Source organism: Nomascus leucogenys, chromosome 9 (genome assembly GCF_006542625.1).
Source record: "Nomascus leucogenys isolate Asia chromosome 9, Asia_NLE_v1, whole genome shotgun sequence".
Lineage (NCBI taxonomy): Eukaryota > Metazoa > Chordata > Mammalia > Primates > Hylobatidae > Nomascus > Nomascus leucogenys.
In genome coordinates, this window is record NC_044389.1 from 51,684,181 (window position 1) to 51,705,600 (window position 21,420).

Genomic DNA, 21,420 nt, shown 5'->3' on the forward strand with positions numbered 1-21,420 from the left:
CATGTTTACCTATGTAACAAACCTGCACGTTGTGCACATGTACCCTAGAACTTAAAGTATAATAATAAAAAAGAGATTATATAATAATATAGTAAAGAATGCTTGCTTTCTATTTGTGTCTTAACAGAATGATCTTAAAGTAAAATATAGCACATTCTTGTGTTCCTTCATAAGAAATATCATCCTATATTCTGGCAGAACTCTTTTGTAATTCAAATCTAATGGCAGTTTCAGAAACAATTGGTAGATATTATGGTCTTTCTTATACATGCACTGTTCATTTTCTCTGTGCTTCTCTTTCAGGCAGCTACAATGTCGAGACCCAAGCTCCCCCGAGAACTTTACTGATGTATCCTGCAGGCTTGACATATGGCAGACAGCACCAGCTCTAATAGGATAAACTGACCCTTTTATGTCCTAAGATGTAGACCTCTGGGATCTCGGTGACAAATGGTTTAAATGCTGGAGTGAAAGTGAGTAAATATTGGATGTGGCTGCAAATATTTTGAGGGCACACATTAAAACTGATGAGAAATGGTGTATAACTTAAGCTAGAATACTAGTGAAGAGCCTCAATTCTTACAATACAACTTTAGCATCTCAGCTTGTTCATCCGACTGCCCATACTTAAGCATCTACATTTAAACAAGTCCACACAGCATCTGTCCTCTAGGAATTTGTTAACGAATATAATCTTTATTTGTTGGAAAACCAGTCCCTATTAAATGAAAAATTATATCTCAACTGGCTGTCACGTGTTAGCTAGTTGATAGTATCAGAAGTAATAACAAGAACTCACAATAATTACAATATTAATAATATTTCTGGATGACTATATGCCAGAGACAAAGTGTTTTACCTGTATTAACAACTTTTCCACAAAAAACAATATGAAGTTAGTGATAATATGGTAAAAGCAGGCATAATTTTCCCTATCAAAATTCCAACCCATTTTTCCTGTATCTATTGCTTACGCTGAAGCAAAATTTCCTAATAATCTGCAATTTTACAGTCTGGCCTTTCTGCAGTCTAATCTATTGAACATCTTGGGAGCTTTTTCAAAAAAGAAAGTCTAATTATCTCACTTCATTTCTTAACACTTTTTAGTAGCTCCCCATTGCCCTTTAAAGATATATATATATATATATATATATTTTTTTTTTTTAGTTTTTTTTATTATTATACTTTAGGTTTTAGGGTACATGTGCACAATGTGCAGGTTTGTTACATATGTATCCACGTGCGATGTTGATTTCCTGCACCCATTAACTCGTCATTTAGCATTAGGTATATCTCCTAATGCTGTCCCTCCCCCATCCCCCAACCCCACAACAGTCCCCGGAGTGTGATGTTCCCCTTCCTGTGTCCATGAGTTCTCATTGTTCAATTCCCACCTATGAGTGAGAACATGCAGTGTTTGTTTTTTTGTCCTTGCGATAGTTTACTGAGAATGATGTTTTCCCGTTTCATCCATGTCCCTACAAAGGACATGAACTCATCATTTTTTATGGCTGCATAGTATTCCATGGTGTATATGTGCCACATTTTCTTAATCCAGTCTATCGTTGTTGGACATTTGGGTTGGTTCCAAGTCTTTGCTATTGTGAATAGTGCCGCAATAAACATACGTGTGCATGTGTCTTTATAGAGAGCATGATTTATAGTCCTTTGGGTATATACCCAGTAATGGGATGGCTGGGTCAAATGGTATTTCTAGTTCTAGATCCCTGAGGAATCGCCACACTGACTTCCACAATGGTTGAACTAGTTCACAGTCCCACCAACAGTGTAAAAGTGTTCCTATTTCTCCACATCCTCTCCAGCACCTGTTGTTTCCTGATTTTTTAATGATGGCCATTCTAACTGGTGTGAGATGGTATCTCACTGTGGTTTTGATTTGCATTTCTCTGATGGCCAGTGATGATGAGCATTTCTTCATGTGTTTTTTGGCTGCATAAGTGTCTTCTTTTGAGAAGTGTCTGTTCATGTCCTTTGCCCACTTTTTGATGGGGTTTTTTGTTCTTTTCTTGTAAATTTGTTTGAGTTCATTGTAGATTCTGGATATCAGTCCTTTGTCAGATGAGTAGGTTGCAAAAATTTCCTCCCATTCTGTAGGTTGCCTGTTCACTCTGATGGTAGTTTCTTTTGCTGTGCAGAAGCTCTTTAGTTTAATTAGATCCCATTTGTCAATTTTGGCTTTTGTTGCCATTGCTTTTGGTGTTTTAGACATGAAGTCCTTGCCTACGCCTATGTCCTGAATGGTATTGCCTAGGTTTTCTTGTAGGATTTTAATGGTTTTAGGTCTAACATTTAAGTCTTTAATCCATCTTGAATTAATTTTTGTATAAGGTGTAAGGAAGGGATCCAGGGCTGGCTAGGTGGGTGTCCCCTTCCTCCCTCACCGCTCCATGTGCGTCCCTCCCGAAGCTGCGCGCTCAGTTGAAGAGGACGACTATCCCCAATAGAGGAGGACCGGTCTTCAGTCAAGCGTATACGAGTAGCTGCACTCCCCTGCTAGAACCTCCAAACAAGCTCTCAAGGTCCCTTGAGCATTTTTTAATGGAGTTGCTTGTGTATAGTTTGTTAATTTGTTTAAGTTCCTTACAGATTTTTGATATTAGACCTTTATCATATGCATAGTTTGCAATTATATTCCCCCATTCTGTAAATCATCTGTTTATTCTGTTGATAGTTATTTTTGTTACACAGAAGCTTTTTGGTTCAATTATGTTCTATTCTCTTGATTTTATTCTAGGGTTTTATAGTGTGAGGTTACTGTATTAGCCTGTTCTCATGCTGTTAATAAAGACATACCTGAGACTGGGTAATTTATAAAGAAAAGAGGCTTAATAGAGTCACAGTTACACATGGCTGGGGGGCCTCAAAATCATGACAAAAGGCAAGTGAGAAGTAAAGTCATGTATTACCTGGAGGCAGGCAAGAGAGCTTGTGTAGGAAAACTCTCCTTTATAAAACTATAAGATCTCAAGAAACTTATTCACTGTTATGAGAATAGCATGGAAAATATTCACTACCATGATTCAATTACATCTCACCAAGTTCCTCCCACAGCATGTGGGAATTATGGGAGCTACAATTCAAGATGAAATTTGGGTGAGGACACAGCCAAGTCATATCATTCTTCCCTTGGACCCTTCCAAATAGCAGGTCCTCACATTTCAAAACAAATCATGCACTCCCATCAGTTCCCCAAATTCTTAACTAATTTCAGCATTAACTCAATAGTCCACACTCCAAAGTCTCATCTGAGATAGGGCAAGTCCTTTCTGCTTATGAGCTAAAAATCAAAAGCAAGTTAGTTACTTTCTAGATACAATGAGGATACAGGCGTTGGGTAAATACACTCCTTCTAAATGGCAGAAACTGGCCAAAACAAAGGGGGTACAGGCCCCATGGAAGTCTGAAATTCAGGTAAGGCAGTAAAATCCAGGGAGCAGTCATCTCCAGAATTATCTTCTTTGACTCCATGTCTCACATACAGGTCACACTGATGTAAGAGGTGGGCTGTCATGGCCTTGGGTAGCTCAACCCCTATGGCTTTGCAGGGTACAGCCCTCCTCTTGGCTGCTTTCATGGGCTGGCATTGAGTGTCTGGCTTTCCCAGTTGGATGGTCCAAACTGCTTGTGGATATATCATTCTGGGGTCTGGAGGAAGGTGGCCATCTTCTCCCAGCTCCACTAGGCAGTGCTCTGGTGGGGACTCTGTGTGTGTGTGTTTGTTGGGTTGGTGGGTTTGCTCACACTACACATTTTCCTTTCATACTGCCCTAGCAGAGTTTCTCCATGATGGTCTTGCCCCTGAAGCAAACTTCTACCTGAACATCCAGGCATTTCCATACATCTTCTGAAATCTAGGCAGAGGTTCCCAAGCCTCCATTATTGACTTCTGTGTACCCACAGGATCAACCCCACATCAAAGCTGACAATCTGCCAAGGCTTGAGGGTTGTCCCACTGAGGCCATGGCTTGAGTTCTATGTTGGCCCTTTTTAGTCACAGCTGAGACACAGGGGATCAAGTTCTGAGACTGCACAAAGCAGCAAGGTGCTGGGCCTGGCCTAAAAAACCATTTTTTCCTTATAGGCCTCTCAGCCTGTAATGGGAAGGGCTGCAGCCAGGAAGACCTCTGACATGCCCTGGAGACATATTCCTCATTGCCTTGGCTATTGACAATTGGTTTCTAATTACTTATGCAAGTTTCTGCAGCCAGCTTGAATTTCTCCTCAGAAAACGGGTTTTTTTCTTTTATATCACATCATGAAGCTATGAATTTTCCAAACTTTTATGCTCTGCTTCCCTTTTCAACATAAGTTCCAATTCCAAACCATATCTTTTTGAATACGTAAAATGGAATGCTTTTGACTGTGCCCAATTCACCTCTTGAATACTTTGCTGCTTAGAAATTTCTTCCACCAGATGCCCTAAATCATCTCTGTCATGTTAAAAGTTTCACAAATCTTTAGGGAGGCAGGAAAATGTGACCAGCCTTTGCTAAAACATAACACAGTCATCTTTGCTTCAGTTACCAACTAGTTCCTTATTTACATCTGAAACCACCTCTGCCGGGACTTTATTGTCCATATCATTATCGGCATTTTGGTCAAAGCATTCAACAAAAGTCTCCAGAAAGTTTCAAACTTTCCTACATCTTTCTGTTTTCTTCTGAGTTTTCCAAACTGTTCCAAATTCTGCCTATTACCCAGTTCCAAAGTTGCTTCCACATTTTCTGATATCTTTACAGCAGTACCCCATAACCAGGGAGACCGCACAATTATGGCAGAAGGTGAAAGAGGAGTAAAGTCACATCTTACATGGAGGCAGATAAGAGAGCTTGTGTAGGGAAAGTCGCCTTTATAGAACAATTAGATCTCATGTGACTTATTTACTATCACCAGAACAACATGGGAAAGACCTATCACTATGATTAAATTACCTCCCACTGGATCCCTCCCACAACACCTGTAAATTATGGGAGCTACAGTTCAAGATGAGATTTGGGTGGGGCACAGCCAAAACATATTAGTTAAACATTTACATCTTTAACCCATCTTCTGTTGACTTTTGCATATGGTAAAAAGAAGACATCTAAATTCAGTCTTCGGCATAGGGCTAGCCAGTTATTTCAGCACCATTTAATGAATAGTGAGTTGTTTTCCCATTGCTTGTCTTCATAATCTTGGGAAAAAATATGGCTTTTACAACATGAAACTTGTGTATGGGAACTGCCTTGGCAGTGAATGAAAGAGGGAATCAGAAGGCTTATGACAGTGGATATAATAACATAGACATCCTATATAGTGCTGGAAATCTATTGAATGTTTGCTGAAGTTATAATGAATGTTCAATATGTCTATCCTCTGAGGGCTCAGTCTTTTTGGACTTACCCAACCAATCTCACTGATATAGTTTATGATCAGATATTGAAATAATAGAGACCTTCAGAAGGCAGATGGTCATAATAAATAAGAGCACTAAGACTGGGGTGTTATCCAGAAATACCTAGTTTATGAAAGCTGTGTATATAGTTATAGAGAAGACAGCACTAGGGGCAAAAGAGATAGGTGACCAAGGGAATTTCTCAATCTATAATATCAGAAGAGTTCAAGAATGGATATTAAAAAGTTGAAGGCAGCTGTCCTCACTGGAAATCACAGTAAATTGTCAAGGGTCTGGACCTAAGTGTGTTTTCAGACCTGAAATTTATTGACCGAAGAAGACACCAGGACTTCTGGGGAAAAAAAATCTGTAAAACCAAGTAAATTCACATGCTACTGAATCCATATTTTTTTTTCCTGAAATGGACAGTGGCATACCCAGGATATTGAGGAGGAACTGATGATTTCATCACTCTCCAAAATGCATAAATTTTTAGATCCACTTTGTTTTTACAAAAATCGTGAGATTGTATCATTGGCTTCTGGATACAAGTTATTTTAGTGGAAAAGGCCAAGTGGATTCTCTTTGCATTAGTTTCTTGGGCTGCTTAAAACAGAAATGATTCTCTGACAGCTATCTAAGCCAGAAGGTCAAAATCTGTGTTCTCAGGGTTCATTTGTTCTGGAGACTCTAAGACAGAAGCAATTCAATGCCTGTCTCTTGGCCTTTATTGGTTGCCGACAAATCTTGGAGTCCCATGGCTTGTGGCTTCTCTCCAACTTCTCTTTCCTCAGCATTGTCTTTTCTTTTCTTTCTTACTACTTTTCTCCTGCCTTTATTATTTTCAAAAATTTTTCTTTGTTTGTTTGTTTTGAATTTGTTGTAGAAACTGTGTCTTGCTGTGTTGACTTGGCTGGTCTTGAACTCCTGGCCTCCAGGGATCCTCCTGCATTTCTCCTGATAAAATTCTGTCATTGGATTTAGAACACATCATAAATCCAGAATAAACTTGTCTTGATTTTCTTATTTCACTTACATCTGCAAATATGTTTTCTCCATTAAAGTCATTTTAATAGATTCTGGAGGTTACTCACTGACACATTTTTGGTGAAGACATCTATTCAATTCACTACATGCATGAAGCTTCTTCATTCTTCCATTACCACAGATGTCAGGTGACCCAGAAAATTGAAAATAATATTGCATTACATGCCTGGGGATTGTGAAAATTGAAGACTTAAAGGCTCAAAGGATGCAGGATGATGGGCTCCATTATATCTTTGATTAAAAGTCTGACCATTGCAAAATCCAACAGATCCTAGAGTCTGGTAGTGGACTCCCGCAATGTTCCACCAAGTAGTTGCTCCACTGTCATCTCCTGTGTCAGATGTAGTATATTTGCTAGACCAGATGAACATTCATATTATTAAAATATCTGTACTTCCGGGAGTGATTAACGATTTACTGCAATCTCTATTAAATTCCTGTGGTATTTCTTATAGAATTGAAAAAAAAATCTTAAAATTTATATTAAAACACAAAAGACTGTTAACATCCAAACCTGATTTTTTAAAAAAGCACAGGATGATCTTATATATTACTTTTTAAAAAGCAACTATAAGACTTTATATAAAAAAGGCTTTCTTTTTTATAGGTTAGAACTGAATCTACTCAGTTTTATTCAAGATTAAATCTGGCCACTACTTCTTCACCTCAGAATGTTAAATTTTTATAGGGTTATTCAAAAGTAGCTTAATTATGCCCTGTTCTACATGGGCAAGCCAGGAGACAGTAAGTTCAGAGACTTATGGCCCAACTTTTTTGGACTGACTTTTGTTCCAATTTTGGGGATTGACTTTTGGTCTTTCTTTTACCATCAAAATTTAAGTGGATTCATTTTGATCCATGTCATCTCTCTCAGAAGAAATATGCTGTTTCCAAATTTTAAACTGTACTTAGCTTGGAAAAGAAGGGCTAGTAACAGGGATATGAGTTATCATTATATATCTAGCTATCATTATAGAACGGAAGCCAGACCTTATCAACTCACTCTTTTAGCAAAATTTTAAACTCACTAATAGATTATTGAAATGTTAACATGATTTCCACTAATGCTGCTCACAGGCTTCCCACTTTATTTGGAAAATACATTATTATAGAGCCTGGTTGATAGATGAAGTAAGGCATTCTCTTGATTTTCTTATGTTATAGACAAAAGCTGGGTTTTGGTCCATAGTATCAAAATGGCATCTGTTATTTATGTTGATATAACTTTCTGAAAACAGTGCAAATCAAGATTTGCAGTGTTTAAGGAAACCTGAATTTTGAAATTTTACCTCCTTTTTTGAGAAGTAATTTTAAGAATCAGATACAGTGTTTAAAATTTAAATAAACTTCTGTTGGATCTAGGAAGATTATTTTGCTATATTTGTGTTTTTCTCTGTGAAATTTTTGATCATCAATTCCAACCACAATAACATTTTCTCCAGAGATTTAAATGAATTCTTTGATTTCCTGTAAAGAAATAATTTGTACATCAATAAAAGAAATGTATCATATGAATTTCAAATATAGGTGCATATAATTTTTAATATTGAAATAATTGAAATAATATTGAAATAATATTGAAGGAAGTGCAATTGATATATCAAAAAACTGCAAGTATTTTACACATGTATACTTATATTTTATATATATAAATGATAGAATTATAAATATGTATGAAAATTGATGAATTTGGACATATGAATGCACCCATAGTGCTATTATTATAAGAGTGAAGGTAATAAGCATTTCCATCACCTACAAAAGCTCTCTTTGTCACTTTCTGTTTTTGATGGTAATAATGCTTAACATGAGATTTACTCTCTTAACACATTATTAAGTGTACAATCCCATGTTGTTAACTATAAGCACTATATTGTAGAGCAAATCTCTATGCTTATTCATAAGCATAAGTGAAACTTTATACCCACTGAACAACAGCTCCCCATTTCTCTCTCTCTCAAACTCCTGGAAAACTCTAATTTATTATCTCCTTCAATTAGTTTGCCTATTTTACTTAACTAATATAGGTGGAATCATAAAATATTTGTCCTTCTTGAACCTGCTTAATTCACTTAGCATAATATCCTCTAGGTTTATCCATGTTGTCACAACTGTATGTTTTGTCAAACCTTGGCAACTGAATTAACATTTCTATTGCTTCCATGTACAGAGAAACGATTCAAACTAAACTTGTGAAAATTATTATATTGATATTAAATTAAAATGCCCATGAATAGTTTTTGAATTTTTGTAAGATCAGATATGGAGAAAAATCCAAAATTTATCTTTATTTTAATGAATGAAAAATATTTAGGATCTTGAAATAATTGGCACCATGAAACTAATGAGGAAAATTAAGATTTTCAGATCGTTCTACTGTGTTTTGATCATTATTGACACAACATAATATACCTTATATTTCTATATTTACTTTAAAATAAGTGTTAATATATACACATATATATATAGAAAGAGAGACATTGTGAGTAAATTAGTGTATATGTGTATGTGGGTGTGTATGTGTTTTCTTTAATGGATAATCTAGCAGCAGTTATCTAGTGTAAGTCATGTACTAATTAATATTATATCCCAGAAACAACTCCTAAAACTACGTTAAATTTTAATATTTTCTGTGCCTTCTTTCTAATAAATACATATATGTATGGAACAACACTGTCTGAATTTGTTTCCTTTTATTATACCCCATAAGAGTATGGGGAAGGGGTGTGAGGACAGGCAGACAGAGATGGGAGAAACAGAGAGACAGAGAGAGAAAGAAAGAAAGAGAGAGAACTTATTACAGTACAGCCTTATTTATCTTTGTATCATGAGGGGCTAGCTCAGGACCTGGCATGAGTGGAGCTCATAAAGTGTGTATTAAAATAAATAGGACACTTAAGACATGGGTTAGGTCATTCATATTCCAAATTTAATGTAAGAGGTTCGTTCTAGTCTAAATATATATCTTAGGCTTTACAATACAGTAGAATATTGTTACTTTTTAATACATATGATATAGGTTTAATTTTGAGAGCACCCACAATATTTATTAAAAAATGCTCCTCAAATAAACTTAAACATATACTTCTACATAAATATAATGTAATGTTACTGATTTTATTATTGAGTCTCCATTTTTCTTTTGTAAAAAGAACTTACAATGGTAATACATAAGTAAAATTGTAATAATTATACTACTAGGCACATAAAAGATTTGAATTGAAGAATAATTTCACAATAATCTTGGTTAGGTTGTGGTTTAAATTGAGAATTATGGTATTCTAAATTCTCAAACAGATATGATCAATATTTGTTAGTGATGGCACTGAAATTAATAGAATTTTAAATGTGCATCATTTATGGGAGCTGACATAGAGGAATCATGATTAAGTAAATCAAAATAGTATTAACGCTTAATGACATGTGATAGAGAGAAATATTTAATTTTTAAGTTAGAATTTAGGCATTCAAAAACAGGAATCACAGGAATAACAAAAGCACATAGCTCTGAACTACGCACACCAGATAAGCTTAAAATATATTTTGCAAATGTTTTTGCAGTGTAGTCCTTTGCATCAGTTTATATTTTGGGAAAGTAAGGGATCAAGAACAGCTGAAATGATACAATATATAAAAATGTCGGAGAATTTTTATTATAAGCAGATATAAGCTGAATTTGAAAACACCATTGATAGGAAATTAAAGGGGAATATATTTCCCACTTGTTCCTTTTTTACATAAGTCCAAAGCCTAAAATTATGATTCTTTACAGAAATGTCACTCCACTTTTCTGTCACTTGTCAAAAAAAGAATAAAATCAATATTTATTTTTAGGACTACATTACTGCATCATGAACCTAAACTTAATTCTGACTCTAGAAACCAAGTTAAACCATTAAGAAATGTAAACCGTGTGCAAATGAGAATAAATGCAATAAAATCACATCTGATATAAAAGACACGGAGATACTACAAAGACTAAGAAACATCAGAAAGGGTTTAGGTGAAAATATAACAAATATTCCTTTTCTAAAATGTTGTGGTAGCAATAGTTTATTAAATACTAATAATTAGGATAAAAAACCTTTACTATGAACTATACTATTCATCCCATTCTGGAAATATAACATATAATACTAGCAGATCACAAGTGACATAGACCAAAACCAAAACCAAAAACAAACAAACAAACAACAAATACAAAACAAAACTTTCAGCCTCTACATTTAAGGCATGTTTTTCTTCAAACCTGATATGCTGCCAGGAATAAGCAAAGAAGAGGTGAGATATTCGGCATTTCCGTGGGAAACCAAAAACGAATATATAAATGAAATGTTGAGAAGCCCAGCCATCATCTCTCCATAGTAAGCTAAAAGGTCAGCAAAACAAATAAACTTGGCTGCCACAGCCTGCTGAGTAACTCCTCATTTTTATTTGCCTGCCACACCGTGAAAGACTCTGCAGTTCTAAAGAAGCTGTGTAGAGAAAAGTATAGATATCTTCTGTGAGAGTTTTTAGTTACTGAAAGTAGGAGAATCTTCACTTTAAAAGGATTCTAGGTATGATCAAGCAGAAGGCTTGGTGGAGGTACTAACATGGTTATCTCATGTCCATCAAGATGGAGTTTTTATAGAATAACTTTTAAATTGAATGACTAAAATTCATGGGCCAGACAAGTACTTTCCCAGACTTTCCAGAGTCAAAGAAACACAGATTCAGCAGAAGAAAAAGAAACCACAGAAACCATTCACAGTTTTCATGAACAACTCTTCCTTTAAATTACTCTGGGCTTAAAATAATTACAGCAAGCTCATAAGCCAGATTAATTCTAAGTGTATTTCATGCTTCAATTTCTCAATCAATTGGTGGTGAATGAGTCTGAACTTTGGACAGCCTACTTATCCCAATAGTCAAAGTGGAATATAGCTGCTCTCATGGAAAAGATCATGAAATTAAACAATATAGCACAAATTACATAAAAATTTTCTCAAATAATTTTACAGAATAGGAATTTATGCACTTAAAATTAAATACAATGGAAAGGATTTCTAGTTGAATTGAAGAAAGTTTGCCACAAGGTCTTAATTGTTCTTATAAGAAGTTTTGGGTTCTCTTCTTTAGATTTTTTGGAATGTTCATTTGAACACCGTATTTTCTTTCACTTTGTTTATCTTAATGTTAGGATAATAGAAAGTATATATTTTGAGAATGCATACTCTACTACTGGTAATTTTTTTGGCAAAATGTAGGCTAAATCATGGTTTTTTACTCCAAATTCATTTCTCTGTGTTCTAACACAGAGTACCTCAGAATAGGACTACATTTGGAGACAGGGCCATTAAGGAACAAATATAAAATAAGGGCACATAGAGAATATCTTACGTGGATATAAGGACAAACAAAGAGAAGAAAGTCCCTGTAAAAACACTGAAGTAAGGCAACCATCTACAAACCAGTCACAGAGGCTTTAGAAGAAACCAACCCTGTTAATCATACCTTGATTACACACTTCTAGCCTCCTGAATTTTAAGAAAACATGTCTCTTGTTGTTTAAGCCACCTAGTCTGTGGTACTTTATTATGGCAACCCTAGACAACTCATAGAGTGGTACATAGAAATCCACTTAAAATTTGAATGTTGATGTTATATATGAAAAGAATTTTGAGAGTGTCAAGTATGTATTAAAGTATGAATGAAGGATTATGCAATATTTGGAAGATGATACATACATAACTATTCAGATATGCTTATTAAATTTGGTTATTTGAGAAAAAAAACCTTACATGATTCCTAGAACATACCATTTATTTTGTGATTATTCCTTTGCACACTGAATAGCTGTATCCAGATTCTCTTTCATTTTTCATACATTTGAACTAGTAAAAGCATTGACTTCAAATTTATTAATATGTTAGCTTTTACAATAATATAAAAATATATTTTGCATGCTTGAGAATACAGAGCTAGGTCTTGTTCTTTTCTTTTCTTTTTTTTTCTTTTCTTTTCTTTTCTTTTACTGCACAATTTCCAGTATACATGTGCAGAACATGCAGGTTTGTTACATAGGTATATGTGTGCCATGGTGGTTTGCTGCACCTGTTGACCCATCTTCTAAGTTCCCTCCCCTCACACCCCACCTCCCAACAGGCCCTGGTGTGTGTTGTTTCCCTCCCTGTGTCCATGTGTTCTCATTGTTCAACTTCCACTTATGTGTGAGAACATGCAGAATTGCAGGATCTGGCCAGCAGCGTGCAATGCAACGGGGCTCTCTCTTTGTTCCTAGGTGGATCAGCAGGTTGAGAAATAATAGACACACACAAGATAGTGAAAGCTGGGTCCAGGGGGATCACCGCCTTCTGGTCCCACAGTGCCAACAATGCACTGGATATACCAGCATTTATTATTAAGTTTAGTGAGGGTCGGGGTAGGTTAGTGAGGGATTTAGGGTCATTTGATTAGGAGGTGAGATGGTCACATGGGGATGAAGTAATTCTTTAACATAACATTTATATGTAGAAGTACAGTACATTTGTATGTAGAAGTACAGTATACAGAGATAAGAATTTACAATATAGTGTGTGTGTCAGTAATTTCTAACAGAGCCTTAAAACAGAAACACAATCTTTCCATAACCTATGATTAGCAAGATATTAATCAGCAGTAACAATTGCAACAAAAGCTGGTTACAAACAATCCATGGAAACAGGAAGTGAAACTAGATAACTGGTTAGACCAGAAATTCTCAGAAGGGAGTATGCCTTAACCCTAAAGAGGCCTAGAAAAGCCGTGGCAAGATGAGGGTGTTTATAGCCCTATCTTATCCATATGGACAGGCAGCCCCCCACCCCGCCCTTGCATCAGTCTATAGGTTCTCCACGAGGGTCACATTCCATTCCCAGAGCTATGAACATCTGCTTTTCTGGGATAGGAATCTTGGTGATGTGAAACCTCCCTGACTGCATGTCCATTTATAGGCTCTCTGCAGGGGGAAGCACATCGCGCGCTGTTGGCTCATTCTGGCAGTCCACCTTGGCACTGTCTTTACACAATCCTGCATGCAATTTTCTATTTACAATAATCAGGAGCATTTCGTCTTTTATTCCATAGCAATAGTTTCAGGGGATCTCCCTACAATGCAGTATTTGGTTTTCTGTTCCTGTGTTAGTTTGCTGAGGATGATTGTTTCCTGCTTTATCCATGTCCCTGAAAAGGACTTGATCTCATTCCATTTTTGGCTGCATAGTATTTGGTGGTGCCTATGTACCACATTTTCTTTATCCAGTCTATCATTGATGGACATTTGGGTTGGGTCCATGACTTTGGTATTGTAAATAGTGTTGCAATAAAAATATGTGTGCAAGTGTCTTATAGTAGAATGATTTATAGGCCTTTGGGTATTTGCCCAGTAATGAGATTGCTGGGTCAAATGGTATTTCTGTTTCTAGATCCTTAAGAAATCACCATACTGTCTTCCACAATGGATCTCAATAGATGCACAAAAAAGGCCTCTGGTAAAATTTAACGCCCCTTCATGTTGAAAACTCTCAATAAAGTAGGCATTGATGGAACATATCTCAAAATAAAAAGAGCTATTTATGACATATCAATAGCCAATATCATATTGAATGGGCAAAAGATGGAAGCATTCCCTTTGAAAACATGTACAAGACAAGGATGCCTGCTCTCTCCACTCCTATTCAACACAGTATTGGAAGTTCTGGCCAGGGCAATCAGGAAAGAGAAATAAAGGGTAATCAAATAGGAAAAGAGGAAGTCAAATTGTCTGTGTTTGCAGATGACATAATTTTATATATAGAAAACCCCGTCGTCTCAAACCCCAATCTCCTTAAACAGGTAAGCAACTTGAGCAAAATCTCAGGATACAAAATCAATGGCAAAAATCACAAGGATTCCTTTACACTAACAATAGACAAGCGGAGAGCCAAATAATGAATCAACTCCAGTTAACAATCACTACAAAGAGAAAAAATTACCTAGGAATATAGCTAACAAGGGATGTGAAGGACCTCTTCAAGGAGAACTACAACCCACTGAGCAAGGAAATCAGAGAGGACACAAACAAATGGAAAAATATTCCATCCTCATGGACAGGAAGAATCAATATTGTGAAAATGGCCAGACTATTCAAAGTAGTTCATAGATTCAATGCTATTCCCATCAAACTAACATGGACATTCTTCACAGAATTTGAAAAAAAAAACCTTTAATTTCATATGGAATTAAAGAAGACCCTGTGTAGCCACAATCATAAGCAAAAAGAACTAAATTGGAGGCATCTCGCTACCTGACTTTAAACTGTAATACAAGCATACAGCAACCAAACAGCATGGGACCGGTACCAAAACAGATATATAGACCAATGTAACAGAACAGAGACCTCAGAACAAACACCACACATCTACAACCACATGATCTTTGACAAACCTGACAAAAATGAGCAATGGGGAAAGGATTTCCTATCTAATAAATGGTGCTGAGAAAACTGGCTTACCATATGCAGAAACCTGAAACTGGATACCTTCCTCACAACTTATACAAAAATTAACTCAAGGTGAATTAAAGACTTAAATGTAAAACCCAAAACTATAAAAATACTAGAAGAAAATCTAGGCAATACCATTCAGGACATAGATACATGCAAAGACTTCATCATGAAAACACAAGAAGCAATTGCAACAAAAAACAAAATTGATAAATGGGATCCAATTAAACTAAAGAGCTTCTGCACAGCAAAAGAAATTGTTGTCAGAGTGAACAGGCAACCTACAGAATGGGAGAAAATTTTTGCAGTCTACCCATCTGACAAAGGTCTATTATCTAGAATTTATAAAAAGAGCTTAAACAAATTTCCAAGAAAAAAACAAACAACCCCATCAAAAAGTGGTCAAAGGATATGAACAGACACTTCTCAAAAGATGACATTTATGTGCCAACGAACATATGGAACAAAGCTCAACATCACTGATCACTAGAGAAATGCAAATCAAAACCACAATGAGATGCCATCTCACACCAGTCAGAATGGTGATAATTAAAATGTCAAGAAACAGTAAATGCTGGTGAGGCTGTAGAGAAATAGGAATGCTTTTACACTGTTGGTGGGAGTGCAAATTAGAGCTAGGCGTTTAAGATTATGCTGATTAATTGATTGATTATTTCCAACACAAACCAAGTTCAAAGTAGATGAGTAATTAGAGAGAAGGCAAAAAATACAGGGTTAAAAAATTAATAAATAAAAACAGTCTAGATGGTATACACACTAATTTCAAGGGAGCTTTGTTTGAAGTTTAGTGAAACTTACGTAACGTTTAAAAATTTCGATTTTATCTGTAACTGCTGAGTGATTGATTTTGTTAAAAAAGTTACCATATAATTTCCCATCTATACAATTTTCAAGTTTGCAATTCAGCAATATTAAGTATATTTACATTTTTGTGCCACAGGTTTCTAGAAAATTTTCATCTTGGAAAACACATTGAACAACACCCCACTTTCCCTTTACCCCAGCTCCTGGCAGCCACTATTCCACCTTTTCTTTCTACGGGTTTTACTAGTTTTGATACCATAGGTAAGTGAAATTACTTATATGTGTATTTATCCTTTTTTGACTGGTGTATCCAACTTATTGTAACATCCTCAAGCTTCATCAATGTTGTCACATATGATAAAATTTTCTTAAAGCTAAATAATTGTTCATTTCATATATATACTACGTTTTCTTTGCCCATTCATCCATCCGTGAACATTTGTGTTGCTTTCCTCTCTTGACTGTGGTGAATAATGTTGCAAAAAACATGGATGTGCAAATGTGTCTTTGAGATCCTGCTTTTAATTATTTTGGATAAATACCTAGAAGTAACATTGTTGTGTCATATGGTAATTTGATTTTAATTTTTTTGAGGAACCGCCATACCCTTAACTATAGGGGTGTCATCATTTTTCATTCCTACCAACGATGCACAAGAGTTTCTATTTATATATATTATCTTCAATACTTGTTTTTTCTGGGCTCTGTGTGTGTGTGTGTGTGTGTGTGTGTGTCTGTCTGTCTGTCTGTCTGTCTGTGTGTGAATATATGTATTCAAAAATGTTTTGAGGTGCCTAATGGTTATGATGTGATAGCTCATTGTAGTTTTGATTTACATTTCTCTAAAATCAGTGATGTTAAGCATCTTTTCATATGCTTTTTGACCATATGTCTATATTTTCTGAATAAACGTGTGTTCAAGTCTTTGAATTATTTTAAGTGAGTTTTTGCTATTAAATTATAGAAATTGTCATATATTGTGAATATAAAACACACAGCAGATAAGTGATTTGCCAATATTTTCTCTCTTGCAACCTTTTTATTTCTATGGCATCAATTGTAATATCTTCCCTTTCATTTCTAATTTTTTTTTTTTTTTGACTGGGTCTCTGCTCTAACCCCAGGCTGGAGTGCAGCAGCAGCACCATCTTGGCTCACTGAAACCCTCACTTCCCGAGTTCAAGCGATTCTCCCATGTCAGCCTCCTAAGTAGCTGGGACTACAGGTGCTTGCCACCACACCTGGCTAATTTTTGTAGTTTTAGTAGAGACAAGATTTCACCATGTTGCCCAGACTGGTCTCCCACTCCTGGGCTCAAGCAATCTGCCTGCCTCAGCATACCAAACTACTGGGATTACAGGCATAAGCCACCATGCTCAGCCTGATTTTAATTATACAATTATTCACTTTTTTTTTAGCCGAGAAAACAATTTCAAAATTTTATTGGTCTTTTCACAAAAAGAAAGCAACAACTCAGTTTTCCTGATTTTTCTCTATTTTCTATTGTATTTATTTCTGCTGTAATCTTTATTATTATTTTCTTTCTGATAATTTGGTCAGTTCTTTGATATGTAAATTTAGATTGCTTTAGATAGTTCTTTTTTAATATAGGCATTTATTACTATAAACTATCCTCATAGTACTATTTTTGCTATCTTTGTAAGTTCAGGTTCCTTTTTTTACATTTCTTTTTGTGTATCTTCTACAACAAGCTTGTCCAACCTGCAGCCTAGAGAGCTGTGTGCAGCTCAGGATGGCTTTGAATGTGGCCCAGCACAAACTTGTAAACTTTCTTCAAACGTTGTGATTTCTCTTGTGATTTTTTTCCCAGCTCATCAGCTATGGCTAGTTAGTGTATTTTACAGGCGGCCCAAGGCAATTCTGCTTTTCCCAATGTGGTCCAGGGAAGGCAAAATTTGGACACTCTTGTTCTATAGGCATATTTTATGGTTACCATGAGGATTGCATAAAATATTTTATAATAAACATTATATAATAAAAATATTTTAAAAAATAATAAATATAAATATAAATTAAATTATTTTATATAATTATTTATAAAATAATTATAAATTATAAAAATTAAAATATAAATAAATAAATAATAAAAATATTTTAAAATAAGAGTCCACTTTAAACCAAAAACAAACCTTTAATTATATATGAAAACTCTATTCCTTTACATCTCCCATTCCTATTTTATGTTAGTAATATCAGTAGTTACATATTTTATGTTGTGTCCTAATTAATATAAATGTAATGTTACTTATATGCTTTTCTCTTTTAAATTGCATGTCAGAACTAAAGGTAACTTGTGAATCAACATTAAAAACTTATGGGACTTAATATTTAATTACTTATTTATCTCTACCAGATAGATTTATATTTTTACATTCATTCATTTTGCTATCTAGCCTCCCTCATTTCAACTTGAATGACTCCTTTTTGCTTTTCTTGTAGAACAGCTGTGGTAGTAATGATCTTCTTCAACCCTTTTTCTTAACCTGCGAAAATATTCCATTTTCCATAATTTCTGAATGACACGTTTGCCAAATGAATGTCTTGTGTGGTAGGGTTGTTTTTCTTATTTTTCTTTCAACACTTTGAATATATTACATCACTTACTTTTGTTTTAAAAAGATAACTTCTGGTATCTTCTTGATAATATCATGTGAGTTCCCTTTTACATCATGATTTATTTTTCTTTTTCTGCTTCCAAGATTCTTACTTTGTGACTTTTGAAAGATTGATTATAATGTTTATTGATGTAAAATTTTTTAATTGATCTCAGTGCACAGTAGTTGTGTTTTAAAACAATTCTATGTCCATTTTCTTTCTCAAATTTGGGAACTTTCTGCCTGTCATTATTTCTTTAAATAGACTTTTTGTCTCAATCTTTTCCTCTTCACCCATGAGGGCTCTCATAATACATAACTGGTCAGGTTAACAATGTCCCATAAGTCTCAGGCTTTCTTCACTTTATTATCACCTTCTTTTTGCTCCTCTCCCTTAATAGTTTCAAATTGCCAATATTTTCAGATTCATGAATTATTTTTTCTAGCTGATCAAGTAATCTATTGAATTTCTCTAGTAAATTTTTCAATTTAGTTATTGTGTTATTTAGCTCCAGAATTTCTATCTGGTTCTTTTCTTTTTGTCATAAAAAGACATACTTTTTTCTTTTTTCTTTTTTTCTTTTTGTCATAAAAAGACACACTTTTTATGTCTTTCTTGATACTCTTATTTCATATATGTATTATTTTCCTGATATTTAAAAACTTATCTATGTTCTTTTAGCTAATCGAGCATCTTAATTATTCTTGAAATTTTTGATAGATATTTAATATAATTTGAATTTTTTGATGGGTAATTAATAGGTCTTTGTTCATTCAGGGTTGAAAAAATGTTAAATAGGTCATACTTTCCAGTGTCTGCATGTTTTACATTTCTTTGTTTAAATTTTGAAATTTAAAGAAACACCCACATCTCCCAGTCTTTATGTACTGGCTTAGTGTAGGGGAAGACCTTCGTCTATCACCCCAGCTAGAGATTCTGGGAGCTTTGCAAACCACTCTAAGAGCTGCATCCTCTCCGGGCTTTTGACTGTAATTACCAAGTTAAATAGAGTTTTTTGGTTGTTTGTTTTCAGGATTTTGTAATTTTGCTTCTCCTGGTGTGATTCTGTAGTAATAATGCAGCTTTTCTGGTACTGCCCTAAACCGCCACACTGCCTTTATTCCCAGGCATTCAAAGGCTTGGGTTTGTATAAGTGATTTAAATTCGGTGACAGAAATCAGAAATCGGAAGTCCCCTAAGGAGCCAGAAAATTAGACCACATGTCACTCTTTTTTCACTCCTGTGGGAAAAGTGATGACTAAGGAATTTTTTTCTCCTGATTGTGTAATGCTGTACTGGCTAGAGAAGGATCTATAGAGAGTATATGATACAACATTTCTCAGATATTTCAATAAAATTCTTCTTGGCTTTGCTCTTTTCTGGAGTGCTGTAACCTTTTCACTGGTTTCTGGGATTATCACCATGGCAATTTGGTCTATATGATATTGTTAAGTCTCTTTCTGCATGGAGTATAGGGACAGGGCATTCCTACTCTGTTACCTTTAAAACATCAATTTTGCCACCACACCATGTGCAAATTTTAAAGACTATGTGATAAAAATATGGGAATTTACTGTTATTTGTTAGGTCTAGAAGTGAGATTTTAGGTAATTATTAAAAATTCCTTTAGATTTTCCTTTGTTTGCAATAATTGATATAATTTAAAAAAGAAAAGGTGATATTACAAGAACATTTCTGAAATGAGATGAGATCAAATAGCATTGATTTGGTGACTTTATATCATTTATTTGGTCCCTGTTGGATACACAGAATGTGTTATTTAATTTATACACTTTAAAATTTATAACACAGACATATAGAATTAAAATTTAATTTATATCTCATCACACTATGTTCAACCAAAATTGAACATGGTTCAAAGTTTTGTTAATAGATTAATAGTCCAAAATTTAGAATACCTATGGTGGGAGTTTCTTACAGGAATAAGAGAACAAACCTGGGCATCCTCCTGGTAAGAAAGTGCTGGTTAAGATACAACATATTATAACTGCAAGGCCAGTTGGATTCTGATTGCAACTGATCTCAAAAGGCAACGCCAGATTGATGAAGGAGAGTCTTATGAGCAACAGCTTTTGAGAGGCAGGGAGTCCCATGTACAGTGAGTGTCCAACCAAAAAAGCCCCAGAGTATTAGCAGGCTCAACTCCAGAAATGGCTTCCCATCTGTCACAGCATGTTAATCAATTCCTGTATTTAATTACAGAGAAAAGATGAGACTTAAAAGAGATATCATCAGCTTTTCCTAGATTATGATAATGTTGTAAAAGTCAAAAAACATATCAGTGTATAAACTTAAGAAACTTTAAAAATGTAGTAAATAATTTTATTTACATTTAATTGTATAAACAAGAAAAATACTTATATTTATTTTTATATCCTCATTTTAAAATTGGAATTAATTTATAGATATACCTTATTGACATGTGTAAGAATTTCAAAATTTTCAAAAACCCAGTTGAGCCAATTTATTTATTTAGTAAATCAAGTCATGAAATTAAAACTATAAATAGGCATATCACTAAGATTATATGATAGTAAACAAAATGAAAAGTTTAACATATTTGCTTAATTAGTGTAAAGATTATTAAACTATTTTTAGTTTAGTGTAGAGCTTTACATATCAAAATATTTAATATATATTATTATTTGTTAAACAGGTATTCTAATACCTTAAATTTTTACCATGTAAGCAATTACTTGATGAATTTGCAATTCTCAAAGATTGAGACTGAAAAGCTGTATAATGATCTTACTTTCAGAGCAAGCATCTCTTTATTTTTCCATAGTAAATTATACCTTTGATTATAGATATTAGAATTATTAGTATTCATCATTTTTAAAGAATAGACATTTAAATCTTCTTAAGTGTACTATCAAATAAATTTTATAAACTCAGTAATTAAAACCATATATTCTTTTTTTTCAGCCTGATGCAAAAATAAGCTTTTAATAAGTTTCTTTTCAAAGCTAATGTTTTTAGATCACAAATTTCTAGCCAGCAAATGAGAGATGTT